Here is a 27658-nt window from a genome sequence, read left to right on the forward strand (position 1 = left end):
TCTGGCTGGAGTTAGCAGTAAACAAGCCATGTGCGCACAGGCTGGGTAACTTCCGCTTCATGAGTTCCGCCTCTTCCCGTGGCGTCATAGGGCCTGCTGAGTCTCAACCAATCAGGGGGCTCCGCGTCCAAGGCAAGGACTGATCCTTTTATAGGGGACGGGCTGGATAGCTCCTCTCTCTCTTCCTTTCTCTTCTGCCTCTCTCTCCCTCTCTTTTCCTCTCTTCTTCCTCTCTTCCCCTCGTTGGTTTTCGGCCGTCTCATGGAGCTTGTTCGTCCTGTTCGTCTCCTTGGATCTCTTGGTTTTCTCCGTCCTTTTCGTTACGTGAAGCAAGTACCGGTTTTTCCAGATTAATAAAGTTTACCGCAGAAGGATTCTATTTTGTGTGCCGCGTCGTTCTTGCAGGCGAGACGGTTGCGCGGGACAGGTTGGGGGGGAGCTCTTATGAAGTAACTAAAAAAGATGATTCAATCCTTAAAATAGTACATTCCCTGAGATGTTTCACCGAACAGAAAGTTGATTTGGGATCTATCCAGCTTTCCAAATGAGAACAATCACAAGACACATCGATAAGCAAATGTGTTCTCAAAATCATTATCTCCAGGAGAGAAGCTTTTGGATGCAAAAATTGTATCAGGAAAGCCAGATGATAGGAAACTGGTGACCTCTGTGTGGGAGACCAGGACACGGTCCAAGGTTATGCTATAAATCTCTTTGGAGGGACACCGGTATCTAAAGTTGTGTCACGGACAAAGCTGGGAGGTGTAGCTGCCTTGGTTTAGTCCAGCACCTCCAGCCAAGGTGCAGGTCAAACGGAGAGCAGATGCCCCAGAGAGCCTGGGCAGCGCTCCCAGGAGCCTGATCCTGAAAGCGGCCTGTGTAAGCTCTGCTGCTCTCCTTCCCAAGGTATTGTCCACAAAGGCTGAGCAAATATGCCTGCGAATTTCTACTGCCCTTCATATTATCCAGATGATAGTCCCCTTCTTCATCTTTGCCCAGACCTGACTCAAGGCAGGTTAAAACTGGAGGAGATAAATTATTTAGAGCACCAATTCACAGCATTGATTTAAAACCCCTTTATTCTCTACACAAAACAATACTAAATAATAATCTAATGTTACTAGCAATAGTTTTTCCCTCTATAGTGATGGAATTTCTTTCCTTGAATTATTTCTAAAGGCTGAACCATGAAAACCACTCCATTGTACAGGCAAATGTTAGATGAAGAAAGGTTCATCCTTCGGAGATTTCTGTTGCTTTACCCAGCTTTCTCTTGTCGGAGTGTGCACCATATAAGTGCAAACAGTCAAAATCTTAACCGCAACTCCTGCTTCTTTGTGTAGACCCCTGAGAGGTAGGAGGTAAACACTGTGTTCTCTGTTGTCTAGAAACAGTTAGTAGTAGCAAGTAGCATGTCATGAAGCAAGATATCGAGTGTGAAGATGAACCAGGTATGGTGGCACTTGCCTTTAATCCCTGAACTGAGGGAGACAGACTCAGGCAGAACTCCGTAAGTTCGAAGCCAGCTAGGGCTACACAGTGAAACTCTGCCTTAAGGGAAAAAAAAAGGAAAAAGGTGTGAATATGCCATGGCTTCTTGTCTCTTCCTGTATTGTTAATGATCTAAATTACCACGCAGAATTGCAGAAGCCTAAACCCTATTGTACCGGGCTGACCTATGGGAGTTTATTAATTTCATACAGTTTCACATAGGAGGCTTTATAGAAACCAGTAAGAGATTTAGACTCCTCGGATGAGATTGCCCACTCTTAGCTTTCAATTATGGATGTAGTCATGAATGAGTGAACCAATTCACTAGAGTGTTCTGGATTTTCTCCAGCTGTAAAACAGAGATTGGCAGCATTAGCACGTCCAGCAAGGCTTCCCTCCCTCCACACCCAGCCACCTCTGGAGGAGCCTGGGAGCTTTGCTCAAACTGTACCAACTTCACACGTGCAGGAAACAGACTTTGTAATGAATCTATTTCTGACTGGACTTCAGCAAATTCACGGGAAAATAGTTTAGAATTATAGTGATTATACAAGATATTTTTGAATTTTTGTATGTGACAAATTCACTTAAACATCAAATCTAAGTATTTCCAGTTGATTTTTATAAATCTGAGTTAGAACATGTCCTCTAAATGACTTTGGATATGTTACTTAATCTTTTCACTTTAATTTCTAGATACATAAGGTGTGGTGAATAATACATATTTTATAAAGTTGTCTGAGTGATAAAAATGAATTCATGTATGTAGCAGGAACATCAGGCCAGCCTCTATGTAAATGCTGGGAGTGGCACAGCCACAAAAACATCTCCTGCAGGAGGACCTAATTGAGGACTGCCTGTGAGACCAAGGATTGCTGGAGCAGACAATGCCAGCCAATCAGGAACTGCCGTTTAGAAAGAATGCTTTCTTGAGACCAATGGGACGCAGGTGAAGGGTATTAAAGGAGCCGAAGCAGCGGTCAGAGAGCTTTCTCACCTGCCCCGAGTCTGTGTAGTTGAGTCTGCACCACCTCACCTCCAACCCCAAGGGCAGGTAAGGTCCAGTGGTGAGCGGTCCACGGCACAGGTAACACATGTATGTCTAAATATTATGTATGTGTGTGTTTACATAATAATTTAATAAATACTACTCTATTTTTGTCATGAAATTTTGGTCATAGCACATGAGGACTTCAGGGTGGTAAAGGGTAAGGATGCCTCCTTGGTAATCGGTTTGTTATCCTGAAATGGAAACCTGGTGATGGTGCTGAGAACTGTGGTTCTGACGGTGGTCAAATGTGAATTTAAGCAAGAGTCAGTCTTAAATGAGAACTGGTGGTGTGATCTGGCTAAAACCTGATTCTTAGTGTGAAACGAGTTGCATTTTGTTTCAGCTTCCTGCTTCCAGTTCATTGGCAGGTGCTCTCTGAAGGATCACAGGAAACATCTCTTAACACAGTCAGCAAATCTTCTCTCATCCTGCAAAACAAGAGGGACCATGCTGGCTTCACAGCTGTTGAGATCCAAAGCTATGTCTTAGGTTTTAATTACCATTCCTAAGAGATCTGTTAAACAAAAATGCCTCTGACCTGTAAGCCCCATTGCCCAAGCATAGACACTTTGGAGTGGGCTATTGTTTCTGGAAGATAATGCTGTGTTTCCACTCCCCTAGTCAAGTTTGGTTGACCCAACTGCACCAAATGTGCTTGATCACATAAAGGTGGGGGAGGTATGTGGGCAGTAAACACATCATGATGCATTCTTGCCCCTGACTGGAAGAAGTCGGGCAGGAAATACATCAAAATATGTTTGCCTCTGATTGGACCTGGTAGGTAGCACTTAACATAGCCTTATGGGTTTTTTTTTGTTTGTTTGTTTGTTTGTTTGTTTGATTGGTTGGTTGGGTTTTTGTTTTGGTTTTTGGTTTGTTTGTTTGTTTTTAGAAGCCTTTGCCAGATGTGGCCATTTTCTGGGAAACATGGGATGGTCTTGTGAGTATTTCACTGAAGTTTGCTTCATTCTTGACTCAAAACTTGTGGTAGAGGCCTCATTCTCAACTACTAGCTTTAACAGTGAGCAGCATCCGTCCGTGGGAGAAAATGCAGCCCAGGTCATCTCTCCCTAAAGCCCCAGACTGAGGTATAAAATGGGGTAATCCAAGAGAAGCAGTGAACCTGCACCTGACAGACAGTACCATTATCTCCTGTGGTGACCTCACATTGGCTGAAGGAACTTGCTAGCCTCTGTTGACCCTCAAAGCAGATTTCCATGGAGAAGGTGACAAAGGTTCTTGGGGTGAAGAAACAAGGCAGGCATACTCCCCCAGAGCAAATTGATTATTAGTGAGGAAACAATCGATACCATCAACTAGTATTTGTTTAAAGCCATAAAAGAAAAATTTAAAGGCCATGTGTGCCGGAAACATACTGTATGTGGGAGGTGAAGACTGCTTCTAGAAAGAGCCTCAAATCTCAAAGAAGACACATCTGGAAACTCCTCGTAAGTGTCGGGGGCAGACCAGGGAGCCGGAAATGAGGCCTGATGCTCAGATTGGGCCAGGAAGGACTGAGAAAAGGTTTGTCCAACCAAAAAAAAAAAAAAAAGAGAGAGTGGAGCAGCTGAGGGTTCCATCTTAGATCTGAGACTAGCCCTCAGACTCCATGAGGCTGTTAGGACCACAGCAGGAATTCCAGGAACACAAAAGACCAGCTGTTTTTTAATACCTATGAAAGCTCCCATCCGAACATCAACATCGGGACCTTTCCCTTTAAAAGCCCTCCTCCCCTTAACACAGTGGAGGACAGCTGCACCCTAAATAAAAGATTTGGCTAATCGCAAACTGGCTAGAGCCCAGCGGTCTCTAGGTGTTTTCAAATTCCGTAACACAGTTCATTCCTCTCCCCTTTAAGAAACAATCTGTGGATCTCAATTTCTGCCAGTCGGTCCCTCTCAAGCTTTTTATATAATGAGCCAACAGTGCAAGAGAGGGAATCACATTTTCTAATGCAGGTGAATTGAAAGCCTGCCCGGGGAGCAGTGCAAACAGTCGTGCTGGCCGCTGTGCTTTGGAGACGTCCCTTGTTTAGAGAAGACTGGAAATTGTTATAAAGAGGAATTTTAAGTTTGCCTCTAGCTCATTAAAGATCGTATAGTCATCAGTGAAGGCAGCATAAAGGACCTGACCACAGTCTTGCTTTCCTGGCATCTGGGATTTTCTGGTGGCTACCTCCAGTTCCCCATCCCCCATTGCTACACACCTTTGTTCAATTTCCTAACATCTCCAGTCTCCTCCCACACCTGATCCTGCCCGTCCTTTTTCCCCTCCCCTTCCTCTCTTTCTCCCAAGTTTCTCCCACCCTCTACTTTTATGATTATTTTGTTCCCCCTTCTAAGAAGGACTGATGCATCCACACTTTGGCCTTCCTTCTTCTTGGGCTTCATATGGTCTGTGAACTATATCTTGGGTATTCTGAGCTTTTTTCCTAATATCTACTTATCAGCGAGAGCATACCATGTATGTTGTTTTGTGACTGGGTTACCTCACTCAGGATATTTTCTAGTTCCATCCATTTGCCTATGAATTTCATGAAATCATTGTTTTTAACAGCTAAGTAGTACTCCATTGTGTAAATATACCACATTTTCTGTATCCATTCCTCTGCTGAAGGACATCTGGGTTCTTTCCAGCTTCTAGTTATTATAAATAAGGCCGCTATGAACTTAGTGGAACATGTGTCCTTGTTATATGTTGGAGCATCTTTTGGGTCCAGGACTGGTATAGCTGGGTCCTCAGGTAGACCCAACGGGGATGACATTAGCTGAAATACTCAACAAAGGGGAGAAAGAACCTGTACAGCCCATATCCAGAGGTTAGGTACAGCCCCTGGTTGAGGGATGGGGCCACCCCCTATCTCAGAAATTTTAACCCAGAATTGCTCCTGTCTAAAGGAAATGCAGGGACAAGAGTGGAGCAGAGACTGAAGGAAAGACCATCCAGAGACTGCCCCACCTGGGGATACATCCCATATGCAGCCACCAAACCCAGACGCTATTGCTGATGCTGAGAAGTGCTTGCTGACAGGAGCCTGATATAGATGTCTCCTGAGAGGCTCTGCCAGAGCCTTACCAATACAGATGTTGATGCTTGCAGTCAGTCATCTGACTGAGCATGGGAATCTCAATGGAGAAGTTAAGGAAAAGACTGTGGGAGCTGAAGGGGTTTGCAACCCCACAGGAAGAACAACAGTATCAACCAACCAGACTCCCCCCGCCCCAGTTCCCAGGGACTAAACCACCAACAAAAGAGTACACATGGCTCCAGCTGCATATGGAGCAGAGGATGGCCATCAATGGGAAGATGGCATCAATGGGAGGGGAGGCCCTTGGTCCTATGATGGCTCGATGCCCTATTGCAGGTGAAGTGGGTGGGTGGGTGGGGGAGTACCCTTATAGAAACAGGGGGTTGCAGAGGGGGAAAAAGGAAGGGAGATAACATTTGAAATGTAAATAAATAAAATTACTAATAAAAAACAAAAACAAATGCTTCAAGCTTTACTCCCATAAGATGCCTCCCTTCCTGCAAGAGAGACAGATCCTAAAAAGAGACGAGAGAGAAAGAGAGAGAGAGAGAGAGAGAGAGAGAGAGAGAGAGAGAGAGAGAGAGGAGAAGCAGCAGGGTGAAAGAGAGAGTAACTTGAGACAGAGCTGGGGGAAGGAAAGAGAAATTCCCAGATTCATATGAGAACTGTTCAGTGCACAATTTCACATCTGAGAACCCGACCAATAAACATGCTGCAAGTGGTAAAAGAAGAACCAGGAGAAAATACTAAATGTAGTATCACCCAAGGGCCTATTAATGACCCCCACCCACCCCCAGAATAAAGGAAAACAACTACGGGGCCAGGGTTTGGCCAGCAGTAGACAGTTTACCTTTACCCTCTGCATCCCGAAAGGACGAGTGGTTATGCTATCATCCTTCCCTCCCTTGTGGTCTCATGGCTGTGATGGCAAAAGGAATGGATTTGAAGGGCAGTGTGGAAATGCTGTCTTGGATGAGGGTCTGATCAGATTTCTATAATAAATGCTGGCAGGAGACAGTGCCGGGCAGGGAAGCAGATGATGTGGTTCTGGAAGAAGGCAGCCCTGGCTCCCTGCAGAGCACAGCAGAACTATCAGGCCGCAGGGGACACTGCCCAGGGCACCTGGGATCACAGATCCCTCCACAGCCTTAGAACCAAGGTGTGATGAATGAGCAGCTGTGGAGGCTGCAGTTAGGAACGAAAAACCAATACTTGAAGGTCTTAGTTCAGAAAGCAAATATTCTCAGGAAGAACTGCAAAAAATATTCCACTATTATACAAAATGCTACTGGGATCAATTCTCAGAAAAGGCTCAGAGGACGCTCTTCATTCTACAGTGTCCAGTTTATACATAGATCCTTTGTAAGTGACCATATCTCTGATGCCATACTAAGAGTAGGTACTGTGGAGAGGAACTTGGGATATCCTTAGGGTGACCAAGCATGTAAGAAGTAAACTCAGAGCCGAACAGAGCTGAACATAAGAGCTAAGTTCATGGGGCACACAGAGCTTGCTTACTTAGAGAAATCACAGGTGTGGCAAGAAAGTAGGACCCAGAAAAGGTGTATTATTAAGCAGATCACTAATGTAGGGAATGGGAAATAATCTTCCTGTATACCTCTGAGAAAGACTATGGATATGCATGAAGTCTGTTCTGATCCAAGTGCACTCTCATGGACCAATCGTAACAAGTGAGATCGGCTGCCCAGTATCAATAAGAGTGGAGGTGAGGAGTTTTGTTGTTGTTGTTGTTTTTGCTTTTGTTTTGTTTTGTGGGTTTTTTGTTTGTTTTGGTTTTTTGGTTTTGGAGGGGTTTGTTGTTGTTGTTTATTGGGTTTTAGATTTTGTTTGTTTGTTTGTTTGTTTTCCTCAGAAAATTGGACATAGTCCTACCTGAAGACCCAGTTATTCCACTTCTGGGCATATACCCCAAAGATGCTCCAACATACAATAAGGACACATGCTCCACCATGTTCATAGCAGCCTTATTTATATTAGCCAAAAGCTGGAAAGAACCCAGATACCCTTCAGTAAATGAATGGATATAAAACTTATGGTATATTTACACAATGGAGTACTACTCAGCTATTAGAAACAATGACTTTATGAAATTCCTAGAAAAAATTGATGCATCTAGAGAATATCATCCTGAGTGAGGTAACTCAGTCACAAAAGAGCAGACATAATATGCAGTCACTGATAATTGTATACTAGCACCAGAAAGTTCTGAACACCCAAGAAACAAGTCACAGATCATATGAAGCTCCAAAAACAGCCAAAAAGTGGAAGCCTCAGTCTGTAGGAAAACAACAACAAGTGTTTAGCCCCACTCAGAGATGGGTACACCTAGACCTTAAATAATTAATAATTCAAAAACTAAGAAGATATCCTTGTGGCAATTTTTGGTATTTAAAAATCATTATGTTTAATCTATACACACCAAGAAAACTTTGACTATTTCTATGTTACGTTTTGTTTTACATGTACTTTATGCTTATGGTAACTAGTAAGATTTCAATGCATACTATCAAACCTTTAAAAGAATCAAGTACTGACAATAATATGTTCATAAAGTTTTTTGCCAAAATGTTTTTAAAAATCTGTAAAAAGAAGATTTTGTATTTATGACATTTGTGTATGCACATGTGTGTATATGTGTGTATATGTGTGTCTATGTTCATGTACATGTATTTATGTATGAGTAAGTGTATATGTATGTGTATGTTTGTAATAGAAATAAAGTTAAGTCAGGTTAAAAAGGAAAAAAAAAAAAAGATGCTTTCCAGACCAGCGAGATGGCTTAGCAGGTTATGGTAATTGCCACCAAGCCTGGGGACTTGACCTTGATCCCTGCGACCTACATGGTATAAGAAGAAAACAGATTCTCTCAAGTTGTCCTTTGATTCCCCTACACACACACACACACACACACACACACACACACACACACACCTCTGCAGATATGCCTTATCACTGTTTGTGATACTGTTTTCCGATGTGACCTTTTCAAAACAGCTTACTCAACCACGATGGAATTAGAAAGAAATCTGGAGGAGCCTCCTTCCTCCTATACATTGGCGAGGAGCTAACTCTTCAATATTTATGACCACTCTCTGAAAATGCATGGCTGTTCTACTGGAAAATAAGATTGTCTTGAACAGAGTTGCAAGAAATGTGATTTAAAAATCCAAGTCAGTGGCGCCCGGAACTCGAACAGGCCATTCTGTAAACAGAACCTGAGTTAGTAGGTACCTACGGCTAGACTAAGGTGAGCTGGGGCTCTGCTGAGAGCTATGGCTACAGCTTTGCCATGACCAAGAAACAAAAGTTAAATAGAAGCAAAGAGTTCATTTCTGGGTTGTTTTCTTAAGATCCTCGGGATTTGAAATATTCAGTATTCCTGAGGGCTTGAATAATTTCTAAGAAATACAACGTGTTGACAGTGGTTAGAACGTCAAATATCTCTGGACCTACTCGTCAGCTTTCCTGATGAACAGAGCACGTCACTGGTGTTTCTGAGACACCAAACTTAAAACTGGTTCCAATGCAATCTAGTTGACATGATTTCTGAGCATACGTAGCACAGACCCACTTAAACAGTGCACAGTTAACCCTTCACGTTCTCCTTCTCTTTCTCCCTAGGCACATGATAACTGTTGGGGAGAGTGCTGACCTGCTGCTGTGTTCAGGGAAAGTGTGAATGCAAAACTGTCCTTCAGAAAGCAGCTCTATCAGGAGGCTGAGGGTCTCGACCATGGGAGGCCTTAGTAGGCCTGGAAGTGGAAACTTATTATTAGCATTATAATAATACTTACACTTATTAGCATAAGTATCATTAGACCAAATTCACTACAGAAGAGAGTCAGGGTGAATTTTCACAATAGAAGACAGGCACTACAAAGGCCTTCCATTGTGGTTTCTCCAGGAAGAGAGCTAACCTACAGCTTGTGGATCAGAGGGTGCCTGTAGGTTGGTACAGTATGTGAAAATGGAAATCATCTGTGAGCATAAGAGTGCATTAATACTCACTGTGACCAAGGGTCTATGATAACCAGTTACCACCCCAAAACACACATATGCTTAATATCACTTAAATATTCACAAAATGTGGTTTGGGGGCGTTGCATTCTTTATTTATTGTCAACTTAGAATGAGTCCCTTCTGGGGTCTATATGAAGCAGGTAAGCCAGAACAGAGAAATAATCACATACATCCATGAGTGGGTTTCCCTGCTGGATTCAATCCTTAGGGGTGTAAACAGAGCCTTATAGCTTAATTTTGGGGAAGTGAATATTTGATTTAACCTGCCACATCACTTTCAAGTTATCATAACATTCAAGATTTGCCTTTGCACCTACATGCTACAATGTTGGAAACCAGAGGACACAGACCATGTACACAGTACACCTGATGGAAGCCCCATTGATCAGCTATATGATTCCACCTTCAGAACATCAAAGAGTCTAAGGAACGGAGAGCCTTTGGCCAGGCTGGACCTCAGCAAAACTCTTGTAACTTCTTCCTTTGTGTTCCAGCCAATGCTAAGAAGCTACGTGGCCTCTATCTATGTCTCTCTGAATTTCTTTCCTTCGTCTTCATTACCCTCCTTCCCTGTCATGAAGTAGGAAGGCAATATCCCCTATTGCTGTTCCCTCAAATCCATTTTGCTTTGTTTTACTTTGTCAGGATAGGCTGTTCCCAATTATATCCTTACCCCAGTGGGTACTACAGGATGCTGGAAGGCAGGAGGAAGTGGACCTGCTGCTCCATGTGTTCTTGTCAGTGTCTGTCAGCAATGATGTCCACCCTGAAGGAAGCCATTGGTCCCAGACTCAAAAGTATGTTTTGTGGCACCGTCAAAATAAGGGTCACCTTGCCCTCTTGGTGTTACCCGAAGTTTTAGGATAAAGGTCCGAGCTCTGGGATTCCCAGAAAAGTAGACTCAGCCACATACCTTCAATATACCAGTGAGAGGTAATAGTTAAAAGTAAGAAAAGGAAATTTGACCACGTTAAAGGAGAAATAATCAAAGGGGCCTACTGACCCCCAGTCTATATGGGGTCTTAAGATGAGGCTTAGGTGTGAAAAGGAATGGAAGCCAAATGGAACCACCACTAGAGACTGTTCATGTCAAGCCATCATTGTGTCCAGTCTTTTTGGCTAAATGGTCAGATATGTTGTGAAATTTCTTCCTGGTGGTGGGAGGACAAATCCCTCCTTTGGCAAGCACTAAGGCCCCAGCCTTCCCTGTCTCTCAGCATGATATTCCTAGGGAAATGTCAATTTGGGGGTGCCCACTGTTTCCATGATCTGGTAACAGAAAGTACAGGAACCAGGGTCTCTTGGACTCTCTCCCATCCTGACTGAGCAGATACTACATCAGCACCCGCAGCACCAGTGCAGCCTCTCTCTGGCTGTCTACATGCAGCTCTGCAGTCTCTCTCCTCCACGTTTACATTCTCTGTGACCCACCTCCCTCAGTTCAGCTGATGGCAGAGGTGTGGCTACTTTCTGCAGTTACTATCTCTGTGATATTTTCCTGGGCTCCTTCTGAAACAGCTCACAATTTTCTGCCTTTTTCTCTGATACCATAGATCTCATCTAAGGGACTTTGTAAATGAAAATAACATGGAATGAAATCTATTCACTATCATTTTCTATAACCTTCTAAGCTCTACCAGGCTTTTTCTACATGAATGCACAAGCAACCCTGCAAAAGAGTTGATTACTCAATCATGTTGACCACAGAGAATGGCTTACAGGTAGACTGACCTTTTGAAAGGTCTTGACAGTGTCTTGTTCTGTTTGTGAAAGAAATGTTTATTGTCTGTAGATATTTGGGATGAATTAAACACTGGCAAGAGAGATGGCTATAAGAATGGTATGAGATAATGTCCTTGTTCTCATAAAACTGTAGAGGAATGAGGGCAAACCAGTGTGTACAAATGAATGGGAGAAACATGAAAACATATTATGAATAGAGTCAGTGATATAATCATAAATATACTTAGAGATGAGAAGTAGAAGAGGCGCCAAGGGTTGAAGTATCTGGGGCAGATTCTCATGGAAAGATGAGTAGCTTTTGAAGACTTAACTGTAGGGGAAATGGACGAGATTGGCACCTTCCAAGAAAACAACCTGAACAAACCAATGAAAACGGTATGGTAGACCTCGGCACGCACACCCACTGATTCCAGCTAATATGAGCTCACTATGGTGCGGATGTTCCTGGGTCTGCTACTAAGGTCAAGCCAGATCACCATAAATTTATAAATAGCAGACCAACTGGAATCCCATATGCTCCTTACAGAGACCCCCTGACTATCAAGTCAAGGGTCACTGAACTGGGGTAAGTTAGAAGCAAAGCAGATATGCTCTTGAGAACAGCTGGGGACTTGATATTTGAGATCAATAGCTGGGAATTTTGGGGGGGTGTTTGGCTTAGAGGTTTACCCAGGAAACCTCAATCCCTCAGAAATGATCCATATGTCAATTCCAATCCAAACGCAATTACTAGGTAGAGAAACCTTCTAACATTAGCCATAGAATCGAATAGAGTCAAATCTGTGCAAAGAACAGTAGAAGCTCATAAGTATGAAAACAGACACTAAGCAATTCCCTTCCTCTAGAAACCTGGTCCCGCTCAATGCTGTTCATGGATTGTAGACGCCTATTTGGAAAATTACCTAAGGAACCAAGTAGATTCTGGGACAACTTTCACCAAGAACTTTTGTAAGTCAGTAAATTCAAGTGGGGACAGAATTCCCTCCAATTACAAATGAGACAATAATCAATCACAGAATTAAATCCTGGCCTTTCCATAAAAGCAACTACCCTCTTCCCTACCTCCAATTTACAATAATTCGATCCACATGGAAGAAGTCAGCATGTGTCTGAGAACCAAATTCTTTCCCAGCACAAAACACCAATTGTCCCTCTCCAGTGTGGATCACATTACTGTTCTGAAGTATTAAAAGGAGGCCTGAGTGCAGGCCTCCTGCTGAAAAGTTAAGTTGTCACTTGTTAGACAGAAAATCAATCAGAAATGCATTTGAAACAACCTGAGCCTGGACTGACACATGGCTTGGAGAGCATGGGGGGAGGGGTCGACCTAGAGACAGAAGAATACTAACGACCAGAGATACCCACACCAATTTAGAGAAGGAGAAGGCAGTTCAATTTATTCAGATACATCTGCCAAATGAAATGTGCCGCTGCCACATGCATCTCAGATTTACATACAGTTTCGGACAAAGCACAAATGTCTTTGGAGGTATCATGGCACTGTATCCTGTGACACAGTCCAGGATCTCCAAAACTGTTATGGGTAAGTTCATGGGTCTCACATTCCTATCCCAAGGCCTTGCCATAGGTACGCAGACACATTGATCCCATGGTCTGGATAATTTCTCATACGTTTGTAACAGGTACTTAGAAACAAACTTTTTTTTTTCTTTTAGCTAAGTGGCATTCACTCCACACCTGAGACCAGAAGGAAACGCAAACCAGAGTGACAGCCTGGCTTCTCTGCCTGCATTCTGTGCCTGTCTTAGGTCAGATTCTCTGCGTAGGAATGCTGATCGCTCCTGGAGTGTCTGTCCAGCTGACACCTCATGCCACTCAAGGCTGATCCTGAACCTGCAGGTAGTCCCCCTCCCCCCTTAAAGGTAATTATCCCTGAGAGCGGGGCAGTGGCGCTGGGCAGAACTGCTGACCAGGACAGCTTAGTCTTACATACTTCTTGTTCTCTGAAACCTCAAGGTTGTGTCAGTACCCCAAGACTTGGGTCACTAGAGCCATAATCTGTTCTTTCTCATGTAACCACTTCAGTTAAATCTCTCTTCTCTGCCTTTTCACCATTGCTTGGCTCTTTTACTGGCTTTTGCCCTAAAGCTGAAGTTGCAAATTCAACAAGGGAACCCAGGGCAAAAGCGAGTTGACTCCAGGAGGACATGGGAAAAAAATAGAATAGTCTCAACCCATTTTTATAATCACCCAAAGGGGATTTTTTTTTTTTTACTTAAAAATATTTATGTATCTAATGTATAGGAAAGATCTGTCTACATGTATGTCTGAGCACTACATGTATGCAGTGGTGCTCCTGAAGGGACTGGGGTCACAGGTTTGTGAGCTGCCATGTGCGGTCTGGAAGTCAAACTCAGGCCATCTCAAGAACACTCAGTGCTCTTAGCCGCTGAACCAACTCTCCAGCCCCCAAGTTTACTTTTTTCTTTAATTGAAATTAGCTTTTTTCTTTTTTTTAAATATAAGTTGTTTTAATCATGGTGTCCCCCCTCCCCCAACTCCTCCAGGATCCCCCCCCCATCTTCCTCCTCACTCAAATCCCACTCTTTCTCTTTTGTTGTGCCAAGGAGGTGATTCCATGCAATCATTTCAGGATGTTTTTATTACAAGCGTGAGCTCCCCCTCAGCCCTGACACAGTAGAGTGGGAGGTGGAGCTCCCAGCCCAGTTTCAGGTCAGCACTTAGAGACAAGAAGAAGGCATTGAGGCTGACACAACATTGAGGTGCCACTATGGCCTTTAATTGGCTGGTGCTGGGAGCCAAACCACACATGTCACTTTTGCTTTTCTTCTGACTGGGAGTTGTTAGGAAGTGTCAAAGGCAGGCTTGTAACCTGGAGGTGTAGATTTGTTGAAGAATAATTTGGAAACTTATTTACTAGATGCAGGGTTTTTGTTTTTGTTTTTTGATGGGAGGGGGTAACCTGGAAAAAGGCATTAGACACAGGTCTTGTTGCCGGGTAGCCTGGAAACTGGTGCTGGTACTGGCCGGTTAGTTGATGTTGAGTCTAGCCTGAGGTCAGGTTCTCTAAGATGGAGTCTCTAAGATGAAGATCTGGTCTCTGACTCACCCATTTAAAAAATAAGCATGAATATAAAATTAAATTAAGTTAATAAAACAAGATAACAAGACACAGACAAAACAAGCAGAGAAGAGTCAAAGAAAAAGCACAAGAGGTGCACATAGAGGTAAACACACAAGAGGTGCACACAGATAAACACACAAGAGGTACACACAGGTAAACACACAAGAGGTGCACACAGATAAACACAGAAGAGGTGCACACAGGTACACACACAAGAGGTGCACACAGAGGTACACATACAAGAGGTGCACACAGAGGTTAACGCAAAAGGGGTGCACACAGGTACACACACAGGAGGTGCACACAGGTAAACACACAAGAGGTGCACACAGAGGTACACACACAGGAGGTGCACACAGAGGTACACACACAAGAGGTGCACACAGAGGTACACACACAAGAGGTGCACACAGAGGTACACACACAAGAGGTGCACACAGAGGTACACACACAGGAGGTGCACACAGAGGTACACACACAAGAGGTGCACACAGAGGTTAACACACAAGAGGTGCACACAGAGGTACACACACAAGAGGTGCACACAGAGGTTAACACACAAGAGGTGCACACAGATAAACACACAAGAGGTGTACACAGAGGTACACACACAAGAGGTGCACACAGAGGTACACACACAGGAGGTGCACACAGAGGTACACACACAAGAGGTGCACACAGAGGTACACACACAGAAGGTGCACACAGAGGTACACACACAAGAGGTGCACACAGATAAACACACAAGAGATGCACACAGATAAACACACAAGAGGTCCACACAAGTACACACACAAGCGGTGCACACAGGTACACACACAAGAGGTGCACACAGAGGTTAACACACGAGGTGCACACATGTACACACACAAGAGGTGCATACAGAGACTTGCACACAGAAATTCCACTGAAGACACATAAACAGAAATTATAGCATGCAAGCAAAAGACTAGGAAAATTTTTTAAAATGTCTAGACAAAGCATTGTGAGACTCCCCTCACCCCAAAAACACCTCTAAAATTGCCATTGGTTTGCTTTGTGTTGGCCAACTCTTTCTGGGCATAGGGCCTGCCCTGAAGAGTGGTTGTACATACAGAAAGACTCCACTAGAAAAAAAACCAGTTTTCATTTCCTGGGTGGTTATCAGTTAGAGAAAGCTTCCGGATGAGGTTCACTCTTACACCAAGGGTTTTTTTTTTTTTTTTTTTTTTTTTTAAATTTTTTCTTAATGTTTTCATGTGGGCCTGTGTTAGCTGCTTTCTACCACTATTTACCAGGGTAAAGAAACAAGCATTAAGACTCAGTGGGCCCTGAATTCTGACCTTTCTTAAGTTTTCTGTGACCGGTACAATCTGGTCCTCACTGTCTATTTCCAGGTCAGTTTGGAATCTCTGAGTTGTTTAAGTTCTTTTTGCACTAATTTGAGTCTCTGCTGTTTGCTTGACAGGAAGTCTGAGTTCCTTATCTTTGGGGCCCTTCTGAGTCACCAGAATTCCGTAGAACTATTTGTTTACCTGCTGGTGCACAGGGAAATCTGAGTTCTGTAAATTTGTGTTACTCTAGTTGAGGGGATGGGGGGAGCAGGCAAAATTCCCCCAAGCCACACTCCAGGCTTCAATCCATAAACCCTGTGCTATTTCTCAGTTGTTTATGAAAGGGTTACACGGTCAGGTAGAATCTAGCGTCAATGGAACCAACCCTTGATCTCTTGGGAGTGACAATATTGAAGGCAATCACCTAGTGCTTTGAGCACTTTTATGTGCTCATTGCTTTATATGTTCCTTTCGCCCTCCAAACAAGAGGCAGAGGCTCTTATTCCCATTTGATATATAGAGAAACTGAGGCCTAGGGAGTGTGTCACTGCTCAAGGTCAGATGGACAGATATGACAGGCTGTTTAACCTTAATAGCTAAATATTTGTGGCATAGTTTAGGCCCAGTAACAGACATTTGCCTTTCCTTTTGTATCCACTCTAATATTTCCATGACTACTTCGTCTAAGTAAACTCCACCAACCCAAAGCTAAGATTATTATTTCTGAAACCTGTTGACAGTTCCCCAGTTTGTTGTAGCCCACCCACTGCACACTCCTATGTTTAGTCTTGATTTATGACTTCCTTAGTCTGTGACTATGTTAGGCATTTAGCTAGTTGAAAGATCAAAGGGCACTGGGGCTGAACTCCTTCCTCGTACTACTCAATGGCCAGTAAAGCAACAGGCTAAAGCAGCAAGACCTTAATTACTGGTCAGAAGAATGGGACCACAGTCAGATCTCTGGTGGAGACGGTGTGAAATCCTGAGGTGTAACCAGGGACTTCCTAAGGAAGAACAAAGTCACAGCATTCTTTCCTCCTACAGAGTCACAATCACCAATCACCTAGCAGGACAGTGTTCTTCACAAAAGACTGCTTGTTTTAGAGAAACTTCACAATATAATATAAAACCTACCCAAAATGGAGATCTGGACAGTGGTCTCTTGGGGCTATTGTCCAGTTTCATGCCCAAGCTTGTTTTCCTTTACTCTGTAGCTAAACTTGTCTTCTATACCAAACATTTGTCTGAAGTTTTTTAGACTCAAACGTTTTTAGATTATTTTATTTTGTATGTATGGATGTTTTACCTGCACAGACATATGTGCCCCACCTACACACAGTGCCCGAGAGGCCAGAAGAGGGCATCAGCTCCACTGGAGCAGTGTTATAGATGTTTGTGAGCCACCATGCAGTTGCTTGGGTACAGAATATGGGCTCTTGAAAGAGCAACAAATACTCTTACCTGCCAAGCCATCTCTCCAGCCTCTGAATTATTCGACAGAGTCTGCAAGTGCCAGCAAGAGATGTGTCACGAGCACCATGTGACAATACAGGTTAATATTGCTTCCTTTATGATAGAAAGTGTCATTCATGGTGATATAAATCTGTGTTTGACAGTCTCTCACAGCTCAGAAGAAACGATTTTCTCACTTGCTTCAGAGCAAGTGCTCATGTCAGTGGAATGAGTAAGAAGCCAAGTCACACTGAATGACCCGAGAGCCCCATTCTTACAGATCCTCCCCTATAACGTCCCCTTATAAGCATAAGCTCCAGGCAGACCATTCTAACCATGCGCTTCTGCCTTAATCCCAAGACAACTGCTTCTCAGAGTGTCTATGCCTGACATCTCAAGAGTATCAATGAGTCACAGAGACTCGGTGAATGGGAACAATATCTCACATTTGTTGTTTAAGTGTCTGGATCAGCTGGTTTGATAAACAATCTCAGTTAGAAAGACTGACCCCTAACAGAGCCCTCACTGAGCCAATACCAGCCTCCTCCACAGGACGAGTGTGTCTTCACTTCCTCACTGCCTTCCTATCATGATGTCATGCCTTTGGTCTGGTCCTCTAGAGCTTATGAAACACCAGCTAAGCTACCTGGACTAATGCTTTAAATGCTACAATCACATTTTCCAAAGGCTGTGGCCGTTTATTCATATTAAATTATAGCCATGGAGAGAATCAGGGATCAGGGGATCCACATAGGGCCTTAATTCTCCCAGCAGAACTCTTGCTTTCTAATGGATTCTTGGGGAGGGAATAATCAATGCCTTCCCTCATGTACCGGCAGTGAGCCTACTGGACAGTTCCAAACTTGTTACCACACAGAAACTCCTGGCTAAAATCAGTGGGTCACAAACCGAAATAAAAAAAAAAAAATGTGGGACCAGGGCCTGTAGAGAGGATGTGGAATAACAGGATAGGAGAGATAGAAGAGAGAGGGGTGGACAGATTGAGTAGAATGTACTATGGACATTCATGAAATTGCTGAAGAACAAACTTAATAAGGAAAAAAACTCCTTAAAGGGAATCTACCTGGCTGTAGAGAGAAGCAGAGAGCAGATTAACAGATACAAGAAGACATAGACCATTACCCGAGTTCCTAGCACCCGGCCGAGAGCCCACACACTGAGCATGGGGAATGGGGGAACATCTGGTAAGACCGGTTAGTCCGAACCCGCGGAACCCGCGGACTCTGGTGTGATGTACCTTGCTGCAGGTCACTTAGTTCTGAGGCTGTTATTTCTTCCCCTATCCCTCTCTCCCCTCCCGGCTCCCCACTCCCCCTCTCTCCCCTCCCGGCTCCCCACTCCCCCTCTCTCCCCTCCTGGCTCCCCACTCCCCCTCTCCTCTTCGGGGCTCCCCACTCCCCCTCTCTCCCCTCCTGGCTCCCCACTCCCCCTCTCCTCTTCGGGGCTTCCCACTCCCCCTCTCTCCCCTCCTGGCTCCCCACTCCCCCTCTCCTCTTCGGGGCTCCCCACTCCCCCTCTCTCCCCTCCCGGCTCCCCACTCCCCCTCTCTCCCCTCCCGGCTCCCCACTCCCCCCTCTCCCCTCCCGGCTCCCCACTCCCCCTCTCTCCCCTCCTGGCTCCCCACTCCCCCTCTCCTCTTCGGGGCTCCCCACTCCCCCTCTCTCCCCTCCTGGCTCCCCACTCCTACGATCTCAGCTAACTCATACTTCAGTTCTTATCGTGGCCTGGGCTTTACAAGTGACAAGCATGTATCCTAACTTTGAAGTCCATATGAGTGCATGCACGCACACGTCTGCACACACGAGCTCGGCGCATGCACGCACGCGCACACACACACAGAGATCCACACATATACACATAATTAGATGCAATACATCTTTATGGGATTAATACAAGGGAAGGTCCATTCTTTATAAAAATGTCACGGAAATAACACAGCATGCTAGTTACACACACAAATGCATCTGCCCAAATGCCAAGCTTCAAACCCCAGCTCAACTGTGTATGACCCTGAGCAAATTAATAACCCTATGCCTTGTTACCTGTCTAAAAGGTGAAAATACAACACGCATCTAATTCATAGTTGGAAAGAGAATTAATTGAGTTCATGGAGCTCTGAAACACAATTTCTAAAGTATATTATATCTTTGCTGTTTATACTTTTCCAAGGCCGTTGTCCTTAACCTCATGAATATCTCTTCTGAACTAGGACAGCCCTATATCCTGAAGTCAAACTAAACTGATCATCTGCTATACCCAACCCCGCCCCTCCCCCATTCCCTCTGCTCCCACCTCTTCCTCTGAGCTACACCTAGCACTTATACCATGACTGCCAGTTCTCACCCCGGCCCCACATGTAGGCTGCCTAGCAATTTCTGTCAGAAGGTACAGCTTTCCTGGAGACAGGGATGGTTGTGGGTTTCTAGAAATTACTTTTACAACTGATACTTCTTCTCAGATAAAACTCAAGTCAAATAAGAGCCTTTGACATCTACGGCCTGTATGACATCATGGAACCCTCCTCTCTCTCCCATCTCAACAGAGCACACCTCACTGACCACACTGAGCAGTGTCCAGCAGGCTGGAGAAGGCACGAGGACCTTCTTCAGTGTGTTTTGTCTTTTTCTGTTAGGTTTCAAACCCAGGACAAGAGGCTGAAGTGCGAATCAGACCTGACCTTCAGGTTCTCCCAGCATCCCTCGGTCCCTGTCTGTTACAGGGTGTGACTGGTATATGCCACTCTCTATCCTGAACTCTCCAGCCCGGGGCTTGGCTGCCCTTCCCCCAGAGGCTCGTCCCTACCTAATCCAGACATTTGGTTACCTGCTTTTCCATCCTTTTGTACCTGTGGCCTCCTGGATGCTGTACTTGGTTGCCCTCTCTCCCTCCGCCACCTCGTAGTTTAGGGTCATGACCACTCTAGACTCCCCCAGATGTGCATGCCTCTGCCTATGCTCTTCTGTACATCTATAATAAACTTTCTCCTCCACCATACCTGGGAGCTGCCATGTCCTTTGCTTTATGTTTAATTTTTTTTCATTCACTTTCCATATCTGTCCGAGTCCTCAAAGTCACTGATGCTACTGCTTCCCGTCTCCGAGGGCTATCTTTCCCTTTCTGAACTGGAAATTTTGGAGGGACGCATTCCCACTGAATAAAGACTGGACTTCCCAATCTTTCCGCCAGTAGCCACATGACTAAGTTCTAGCCAATGGGATGTGAGCACGGGATCTGTGTTCCACTTAAACTAGGACGTGTCCTTAAAACAAGGACCTGAATTCCTCTCACCAGTTGTTGAAATGTGGAGGTGATGCGGCGTGGGCCACACTCTTGAGAGCAGGACACAGAGACGGAAGCTACGAAAAGAACTTGGGTCTTTGAAAAGCCGCTGTGCCGGCCCTGTCTCCTCCTGCACTGTTACAGTTCCCTCTGGTTTACACTCCACTGAAGCTACCTCCTATTTGATTTGTTTAAGCAGTTTCAGTATATTTTTAAAGAAACTGAGTTCTGCTCTCAGCATTCTTTTAGCTTCACGTAAGCATTCTTGCGAATCCTTTATTCCAATCTCCTGCTTCTTTCCTTTTTAAAAACTTGATGGTTTTACCCAAAGGCTATGTTTTTGTTACTTCTTCTAGACCTAGACATTGTGTGTGTGTGTGTGTGTGTGTGTGTGTGTGCGTGTGTGTGCAAGTGCATGCATGTATGTGAATATGAGTGTGCGTGCATGTGCATGTACCAGTGTGTGTGTGTGCGCGTGAGTGTGTATGTTCGTGTCCATCACTACAACAAAATACCTGGCAGAAGGGACTAGGGGAGGAAGGGTTCATTTGGGCTCCTGGTTTCCATCAGTCCCTCATGGCGAGGAAGACATGGCAGAGCCATTTGCAGCAGAAGCATGAGTCAAATGGAAAGTGGAGTGAGGTAGATGAGAGCCAGACATGGGTGTGTGTAACCTCCAAGGTTTACCCTAGTGACCTACTTCTACTTTATAGTCCCCAGTCCCCAAAGATTTCTCAACCCTGCAAAACAGCACCATCAGCCAGAGGCCAAGTGTTCAGATACATGAGCCTATGAGGGACACTTTACACTCAAGCCAAGGCATTGTAAAAACTTAATTTTCCCTCAGATACTGTAGATTAACCTTTGAATTTACCTTGTATCCATTTTATTGATTTCTATATGGCTTGTCTGTTCTAGAATTCCATATTTCCACGTGATAATGATCTATACTGTTTCTATTTCATGCTCTCACTTTTCTTTACTCTAAATGGTGTGAATACTTGCAGATAAAACCTAAGCCCAGAGGAGCAAAGGTTCACGCAGATTTGCTATGCATTGATAACTTGTTCTAGCAAAAGCAATTTTTACTTTAGCATCTAGTATGCAATGTGTCAGTAAATACATATTAATGTGTATTTTACTCTAATTAATATTATTATTAGTTCATTATTATTGTGTGTTTCACTTTCCTTTTCAAAAATAAAGTTCTTTACACACAACTGATATTTGTAGGTGCTAATATGTATTTTCTTGTGACTGTGTTTCTGAATTGCTGCTTTGTTTCAGGGACTTGCTCTTAATACTCAATTCATTGAAAGGCGCTGAGTCAAATTTTCCTTAGCTTTTAATTTCAATTTGTAACTATTATTGCATGTATAAACACTATCGAGTTTTAACAATTACATTCAAGAACTCAGACCAAGTATTTCATTACACTTTTCATTTTAGTTTGGTTTGGTTTATTTTAGTTTGGTTTGGTTTTGAGACAAGGTCTCATGAAACTCAAGCTAGCCTCAAAATTGCTAAGTAGCCAAGGCTGACTTTAGACTTCCCAGCCCACCTGCTTCTCAAGTTCTGGGATTATAGACTTATGCCTCCACACACAGACTGATTAATGTTTTAAATATAATATTTTCTTAATCCTTTGAGAATTTCATACACGCATATAATGTACTTTGATCATAGACAGCCCTCAATTCCTCCTCTAACTCCTCCAAGATTTTGCTCCTAATTTCAGATCCCCTCCTTTAAACAAAAAATAAGCCACTGAGTTTAATCAGCTGCTCATGTATTCATGGGTATAGGGTCATCCAGTAGAGTTTGGCTGACCTGCCAGAAACCACACCCTTAATGAAGACTAACCTCCCAGAAGCCATTACCTGACAATACCACCTCAACTAGAGGTGAAAACTCAGGAACACCCCTCCATGTTGGACTGTTACCAGGCAGCCACAGCAGCCATTGTGCTCCTGAGTAAGTAGTCCTGTCACATCTAAAAGATACTCTTTTACCCCAGTCCTCCCCAGCTACTGCTTCTTGCAACCTTTCTCCACCCTCTTCTGAGATGTTCTGAGAGGCTCAAAGTGAAAAGGTTCACTGCAAATGTCCCGTTGGTAGCTGAGCATTTATTTTCTGAATCTTGACTGATTATGAGCTTTGGCATTAACTAACATTCACTGCACAGAGAAATTTCTCTGGTGGGGTCCAAGAATTGCACTAACCTCTAGATAAAAAGATATGAATTTAGAGGGCAGTCTAATACTCTGTCTAGTTAGCAAAATCATAGTAGTAGATACCTGGAGAATAGGAGATCCCAGCAATGGGTTCTTGACTGGATTTACAATACCAGACATAGGCTTCCTTTTGTAGAGCAAACCTTAAATCTAATTAGAAAATGATTTCTCTGCCCACTCCTCTGCCCCCAATATCCAGTACCCATGGGCATATCTTGTCACACGGGACATTGTCATAGCTCATAGAACTCACAGTGGGATAAACAGCCTGCATGGTATCTTCCAAAGCTAGCCAAGAAGGAAGATTTCCAGACGATATAAGCTTGATTTATCTGTCTGTACAAAACAGTATATCTTGTCTTCAGTAATAGGGTCGGATTTCAAGAAAGTAGGGAAAAGTGCAAATAATTCCCAAGCACAGCACCAAGATCCTTCAAGCCTTATCATTTAATGTGTCGTCTTTACTGTGTGCAAAGACACGTAAAGGTTTCTGCGACCTTTGAAAGCAGGTTTCAGACAGACTGTCCCATCCCTTCAGCTTTACATTCTTCTGTGTACAGACCTAAAAACAAAAACATACCAAAGGCAGGAATTTAATACCAATGGAAATTTTATTACAACCATCAGTGACAGGGTGACTTTTTTTGTCTCTGACCTAGGGTGATAACTAACCAAATATTTTTCTAGCAAAGAAGCAAAGATTCAAGTTATTGGGACATCTATAAGTGGTTTGATTAATGGTCTCACAACCATAATCTCTGAGCTGTGTGATACAGGCTGCTCACTTAGACACTCACGTCATGGCTGGTCTCAGTTTTCTGAGACTTGATTTACTAGGCATACCATTGATCTCCATCCCAACAGCAAAACATACAGAAGAGGCGTCCCTTCCTGTCCCCATCCTCAGTGTGGAACATAGAGTTCCCTCAGTGCCTTGGAAATTCCAATCTCTCCTCTTGGGCACCCCTTTCCTTATGAGGATTCCCTTGCTTTCTATCCTAGCAGCCTTAGAAGTAAGTTATTTGTCACAGTGTTTTCTTCTTGGACTCTTTAAAGGACTTGACAGTTTGAGGAAACAAAGAAAAAATACCAACCCTCTCATTTCTCCTCTGTAACTCTATATTTTCCTTCTATAACTCCAACACATCCATTCTGGACAACCAGGGAAGTAAAAGCTGATGGAAAAGAGTCTGTTTCAGATGCAGTAGAGTAAGAAGAAATGCAACTTAGTTGTCACACATAGAATATTTAGTGGCTAGAGCTATCCAGCATGCAGGGACCATATCAAGATTAGTGGTCAGACTTCAACCAACATGGCGAAGTCCTAGATGATCCTGCTGTGAGTAAAAAGGCAGGGCCCATGCACATAAGGATCTTAGTGTAACTGTGATGTGTCACACTCTTCTGTACATAGCAAGGATTATAGAGAACTGGACACGGAGGTTCTTGTGCTCACAGATATGTGCTTAGAGAACTATGGAGGTTGAGTTTACAGGGCTGTCCCTCCAAAGAAAAGGATGCATAACCTGTAATCTGCCAGAAGCCCGGAAGTGGACCTGGTGATGTCCTTTGTGCCCTCTGCATGTCTGAGACCACACCTAGGCTCTTACCATGAATTTGTTAATGTACAACACCCGCCTTTATGGAAGATGTCACATGTACTTTACCAAGACTTTTGATATAGTCATGTCTTAAGCTTTATTGTGCACATGAAATTGGGTTAAGTATTACCAGGAACATTTATGCCAAATTGTGCTGTGCTTAAATATGCCTAAAGTAGACTATTCAAAGTGAGACTCCTGAAGTTCGAACCAACACCATCTACTCAGACATGCTGAGTAGAACAGCCTCCTTTTCTCTTGAGGATCAGCACTCTGCTTTCAGAGATCCTGAAAGATTCGTATAGTCAACCTGAACATTATTTATCATCTAAATCATGAAACCTCAATGTATCTCCTCTACTGAAAAGCAATCTACTTTGAGAAAATAATAGAGCTCGCAATTCGCTTGGCTCGCCCAGAGCAGACGGCGCAGCAGGCACAGTCTGTGTGCAGAGCAGGAGCCAGAAGCCACGGGGACACCTGACCATGCAGGTCCCCAACTGAAGCAACACCTCAAAGCCGCAGCTCCTGGCAGTCCAGCGCATTGCAAAGAAGCTCAGGGTAGCTCACAAGAACATACCCCTTGAGACCCTCGGATACTCCTTTCCAGGGCAGTCCTCTCTCAGACTCTCTACTAAGTTCGGACAGACGCGCACAGTGACCTCTGCTCGCCGCCTCGTGTAGCTGATCCACAGCACGTAACCTGCCTGCCCAAAGCGCCAGGGCTGGAACACGAGACCTGTCAAGGGTGGATTTTGCCCACATGTACCAAGTGTACAAGTCCAGGCGGGGAATAAAACCAAGCGAGGACAGCAAGGAAGCTTACAAATTGCCGCACCGGCTGATTGAGCAAAAGAGACGTGACCGGATTAACGAGTGCATTGCCCAGCTGAAGAATCGCCTTCCTGCCGAACACCTCAAACTCACTACTTTGGGTCACTTGGAGAAAGCAGTCGTTCTGGAACTTACATCGAAGCACATGAAAGCACTGACAAACCTAATTGATCAGCAGCAGCAGGAAAATTATTGTCCTGCAGAGCGGTTTACAAGCTGGTGATCTGTCAGCAAGAAATATCGAGGTCGGACAAGAAATGTTCTGCTCAGGTTTCCAGACTTGTGCCCGTGAGGTACTTCAGTACCTGGCCAAGCATCAGAACACTTGGGACCTGAAATCTTCCCAGCTCGTCACCACCGTGTGTTCTCTGAGTTGCTGCAGGGTGGTGCTTCCGGGAAACCATTGGACTCGGCTCCCAAAGCCATAGACTTGGAGAAGCCCAGCTTCCTAGCCAAGGGATCAGAAGGCCCTGGGAACACGGAAGCAGACAGTGGCTACCGAGGTGAACTGGAGAAGGCTGACTTGCACAGTGAGCAGCCATACCGCAAAAGAGATTATGGACGCAGGAGAACGTGTCAGCACAATTAAGCAAGAATCCGAAGAGCCCTCCACCAAAAAGAGCCTGATGCAGCTCTCGGATGAGCACAGATCTCAGCCAGCTGTTAGGACCCCATCCTTCTCCCTTTATTGTGGAGGTGACCCACAGCAGACTGACGGCGGGCAGACTGAGCTTTCTGCTAAGGTGGTGTGGTACCCAACACTGGCATGTCTCGGTAGTGGTTTGGGCAAATTCCTGCGGGTCTCTTCCCCCAACCCTGCCTCTGATGGGTAAAGACAAGGAGCACAGTTCCTTAGTTCAGGCTTTTGTGATGAGCTTACTAAGGAACCGAAAATGGTCCCCTTTGTACAAGCCGAGCTGCTAGGGAATCAAGGCGAACCAGACCCGTCCCCAGGCCTGAGGCACCGTTCCTACCTCTCACTTCTATGGCATACTGTCCAAGGACTGTCCAAAGGAGGGTCTCAGGGATGCCCCCCAACATCCCAGAGTACACAAAGTTAATCAACTGCCACACTTACTGCAAAGCTAGACACAGATTTCAAGTCCATCCTAAAGCTTTGAACCAAGTTTAGCTTCTCAAAGGCCTAGCAGAGCTTTGGCACCTCAGGATCGTTTCACAAGGCTAATTCCCCTTGCCCTGCAGCATATGCAGTGTCCTTACGGCTAAAGAGGACTCGGTCTCTGTCGAGGAGGCTTTATGTTTCATTCAGAGTCCTCGTGTTTCTGACATGCTCCGCCAGCCTTGCACCAGCTTTTCGAACTGCACTGTGCTGGTGTTTAAACTTCTCTCGGTTGTATTTGGCCTTAAAAGTGGTTGCCTTTATGTGTAAATCTGTTATAAATATATATTATACAAATATATGACAAAGGAAACAGGAAAATAATAGATCTCTGTATAAAGATAATTAAAAAGATGCTAGAAACACACACATATACATATATATTTATTTACTTATATTATTTTTACATGGAATAATTTAAGAAATCACCTTATTTCTTCCATGAGATTTGTGACTCTTACCACACACCTAAGCTCAGCCCGGCCAGTGTTCTACGTGACTGTCATCTACAGAAGCCTGCTATGTGTCTGGCTCACTGCTCAGGCTGAAATTTCTACCATACCGTCAAGATGAAAGGGAAGTAGGAATTAGAAAGCATTCCTTCCTCTTCCCAAAAACCATCTATCTTTCTAGTCCATGGAGGTACATGAGCACATCCTCTGTTGGAAAATAAGAAAACCCCTGCCCTAGCCTGCAGAGCTGAGAGCTGAGAGCAAAACTCCTCTCTCCCACCACCATGTCTGCCTCCTAACAGCACTGTCCTTGTAAGAATCAGAACAACAGGCCTGCTAATTCCAAAGTGCGGGTGTCTTTCCAGCATTATAACAACTATGACAACATAAAAGTGTATAACCATATATTCATGGTGAGTTCTCGCTGGGGGATTGTTTTAATTTATGCTCGTCTGATTTTCTTTTCGGTTTTATATTGTTGTTGAACGTGTGTGTGACTCCTTTAACTTGGCACACACTGCCTAGCCACACACCTGATTCTGACCCTGACTTCGTGTCCCTCTGTACAGACACTGCTGGTCTAAGAGTAAACCTCACCCGGGTGGGAATCTCGCCAGGGCATGAGGAATCTTACTGTTTGCACTCCACAGTGTGTGGAAAGGGGGGCATTCAAAGGTTGAAACACTGCAGAATAAATATACGGGTGTGAGTAGTGACTGACTGTTTCTTTTTGAAGGCCTTATAGCTCCCGTCCTGGCCTAAAGGCCAGGCCCACATCCTCCCACACTTCAGCAGAGACAACACCAAGAGTCTAAGCAAGAAGGGCTTGGCTCAGCTGCTAGCAGAGCTACGCTTTCTTCATGACTCCTGCCCAGAGGCAGCTCTCTCCCTC

At 44.4% G+C, this 27658-nt stretch overlaps 1 pseudogene across 1 annotated transcript; it reads left to right on the top strand.

The window, feature by feature from the left end:
• The first annotated feature begins 1417 nt into the window (after positions 1 to 1417).
• Positions 1418 to 26027, top strand: LOC308416297 (class E basic helix-loop-helix protein 40-like; annotated as a pseudogene). The gene is made up of 2 exons: positions 1418 to 1451; positions 25000 to 26027. The product of its transcript is annotated as a class E basic helix-loop-helix protein 40-like (transcript).
• The last annotated feature ends 1631 nt before the right edge of the window (positions 26028 to 27658 follow it).

Source organism: Micromys minutus, assembly GCF_963924665.1.
Source record: "Micromys minutus genome assembly, chromosome: 1".
NCBI classification, from domain to species: Eukaryota; Metazoa; Chordata; class Mammalia; order Rodentia; family Muridae; genus Micromys; species Micromys minutus.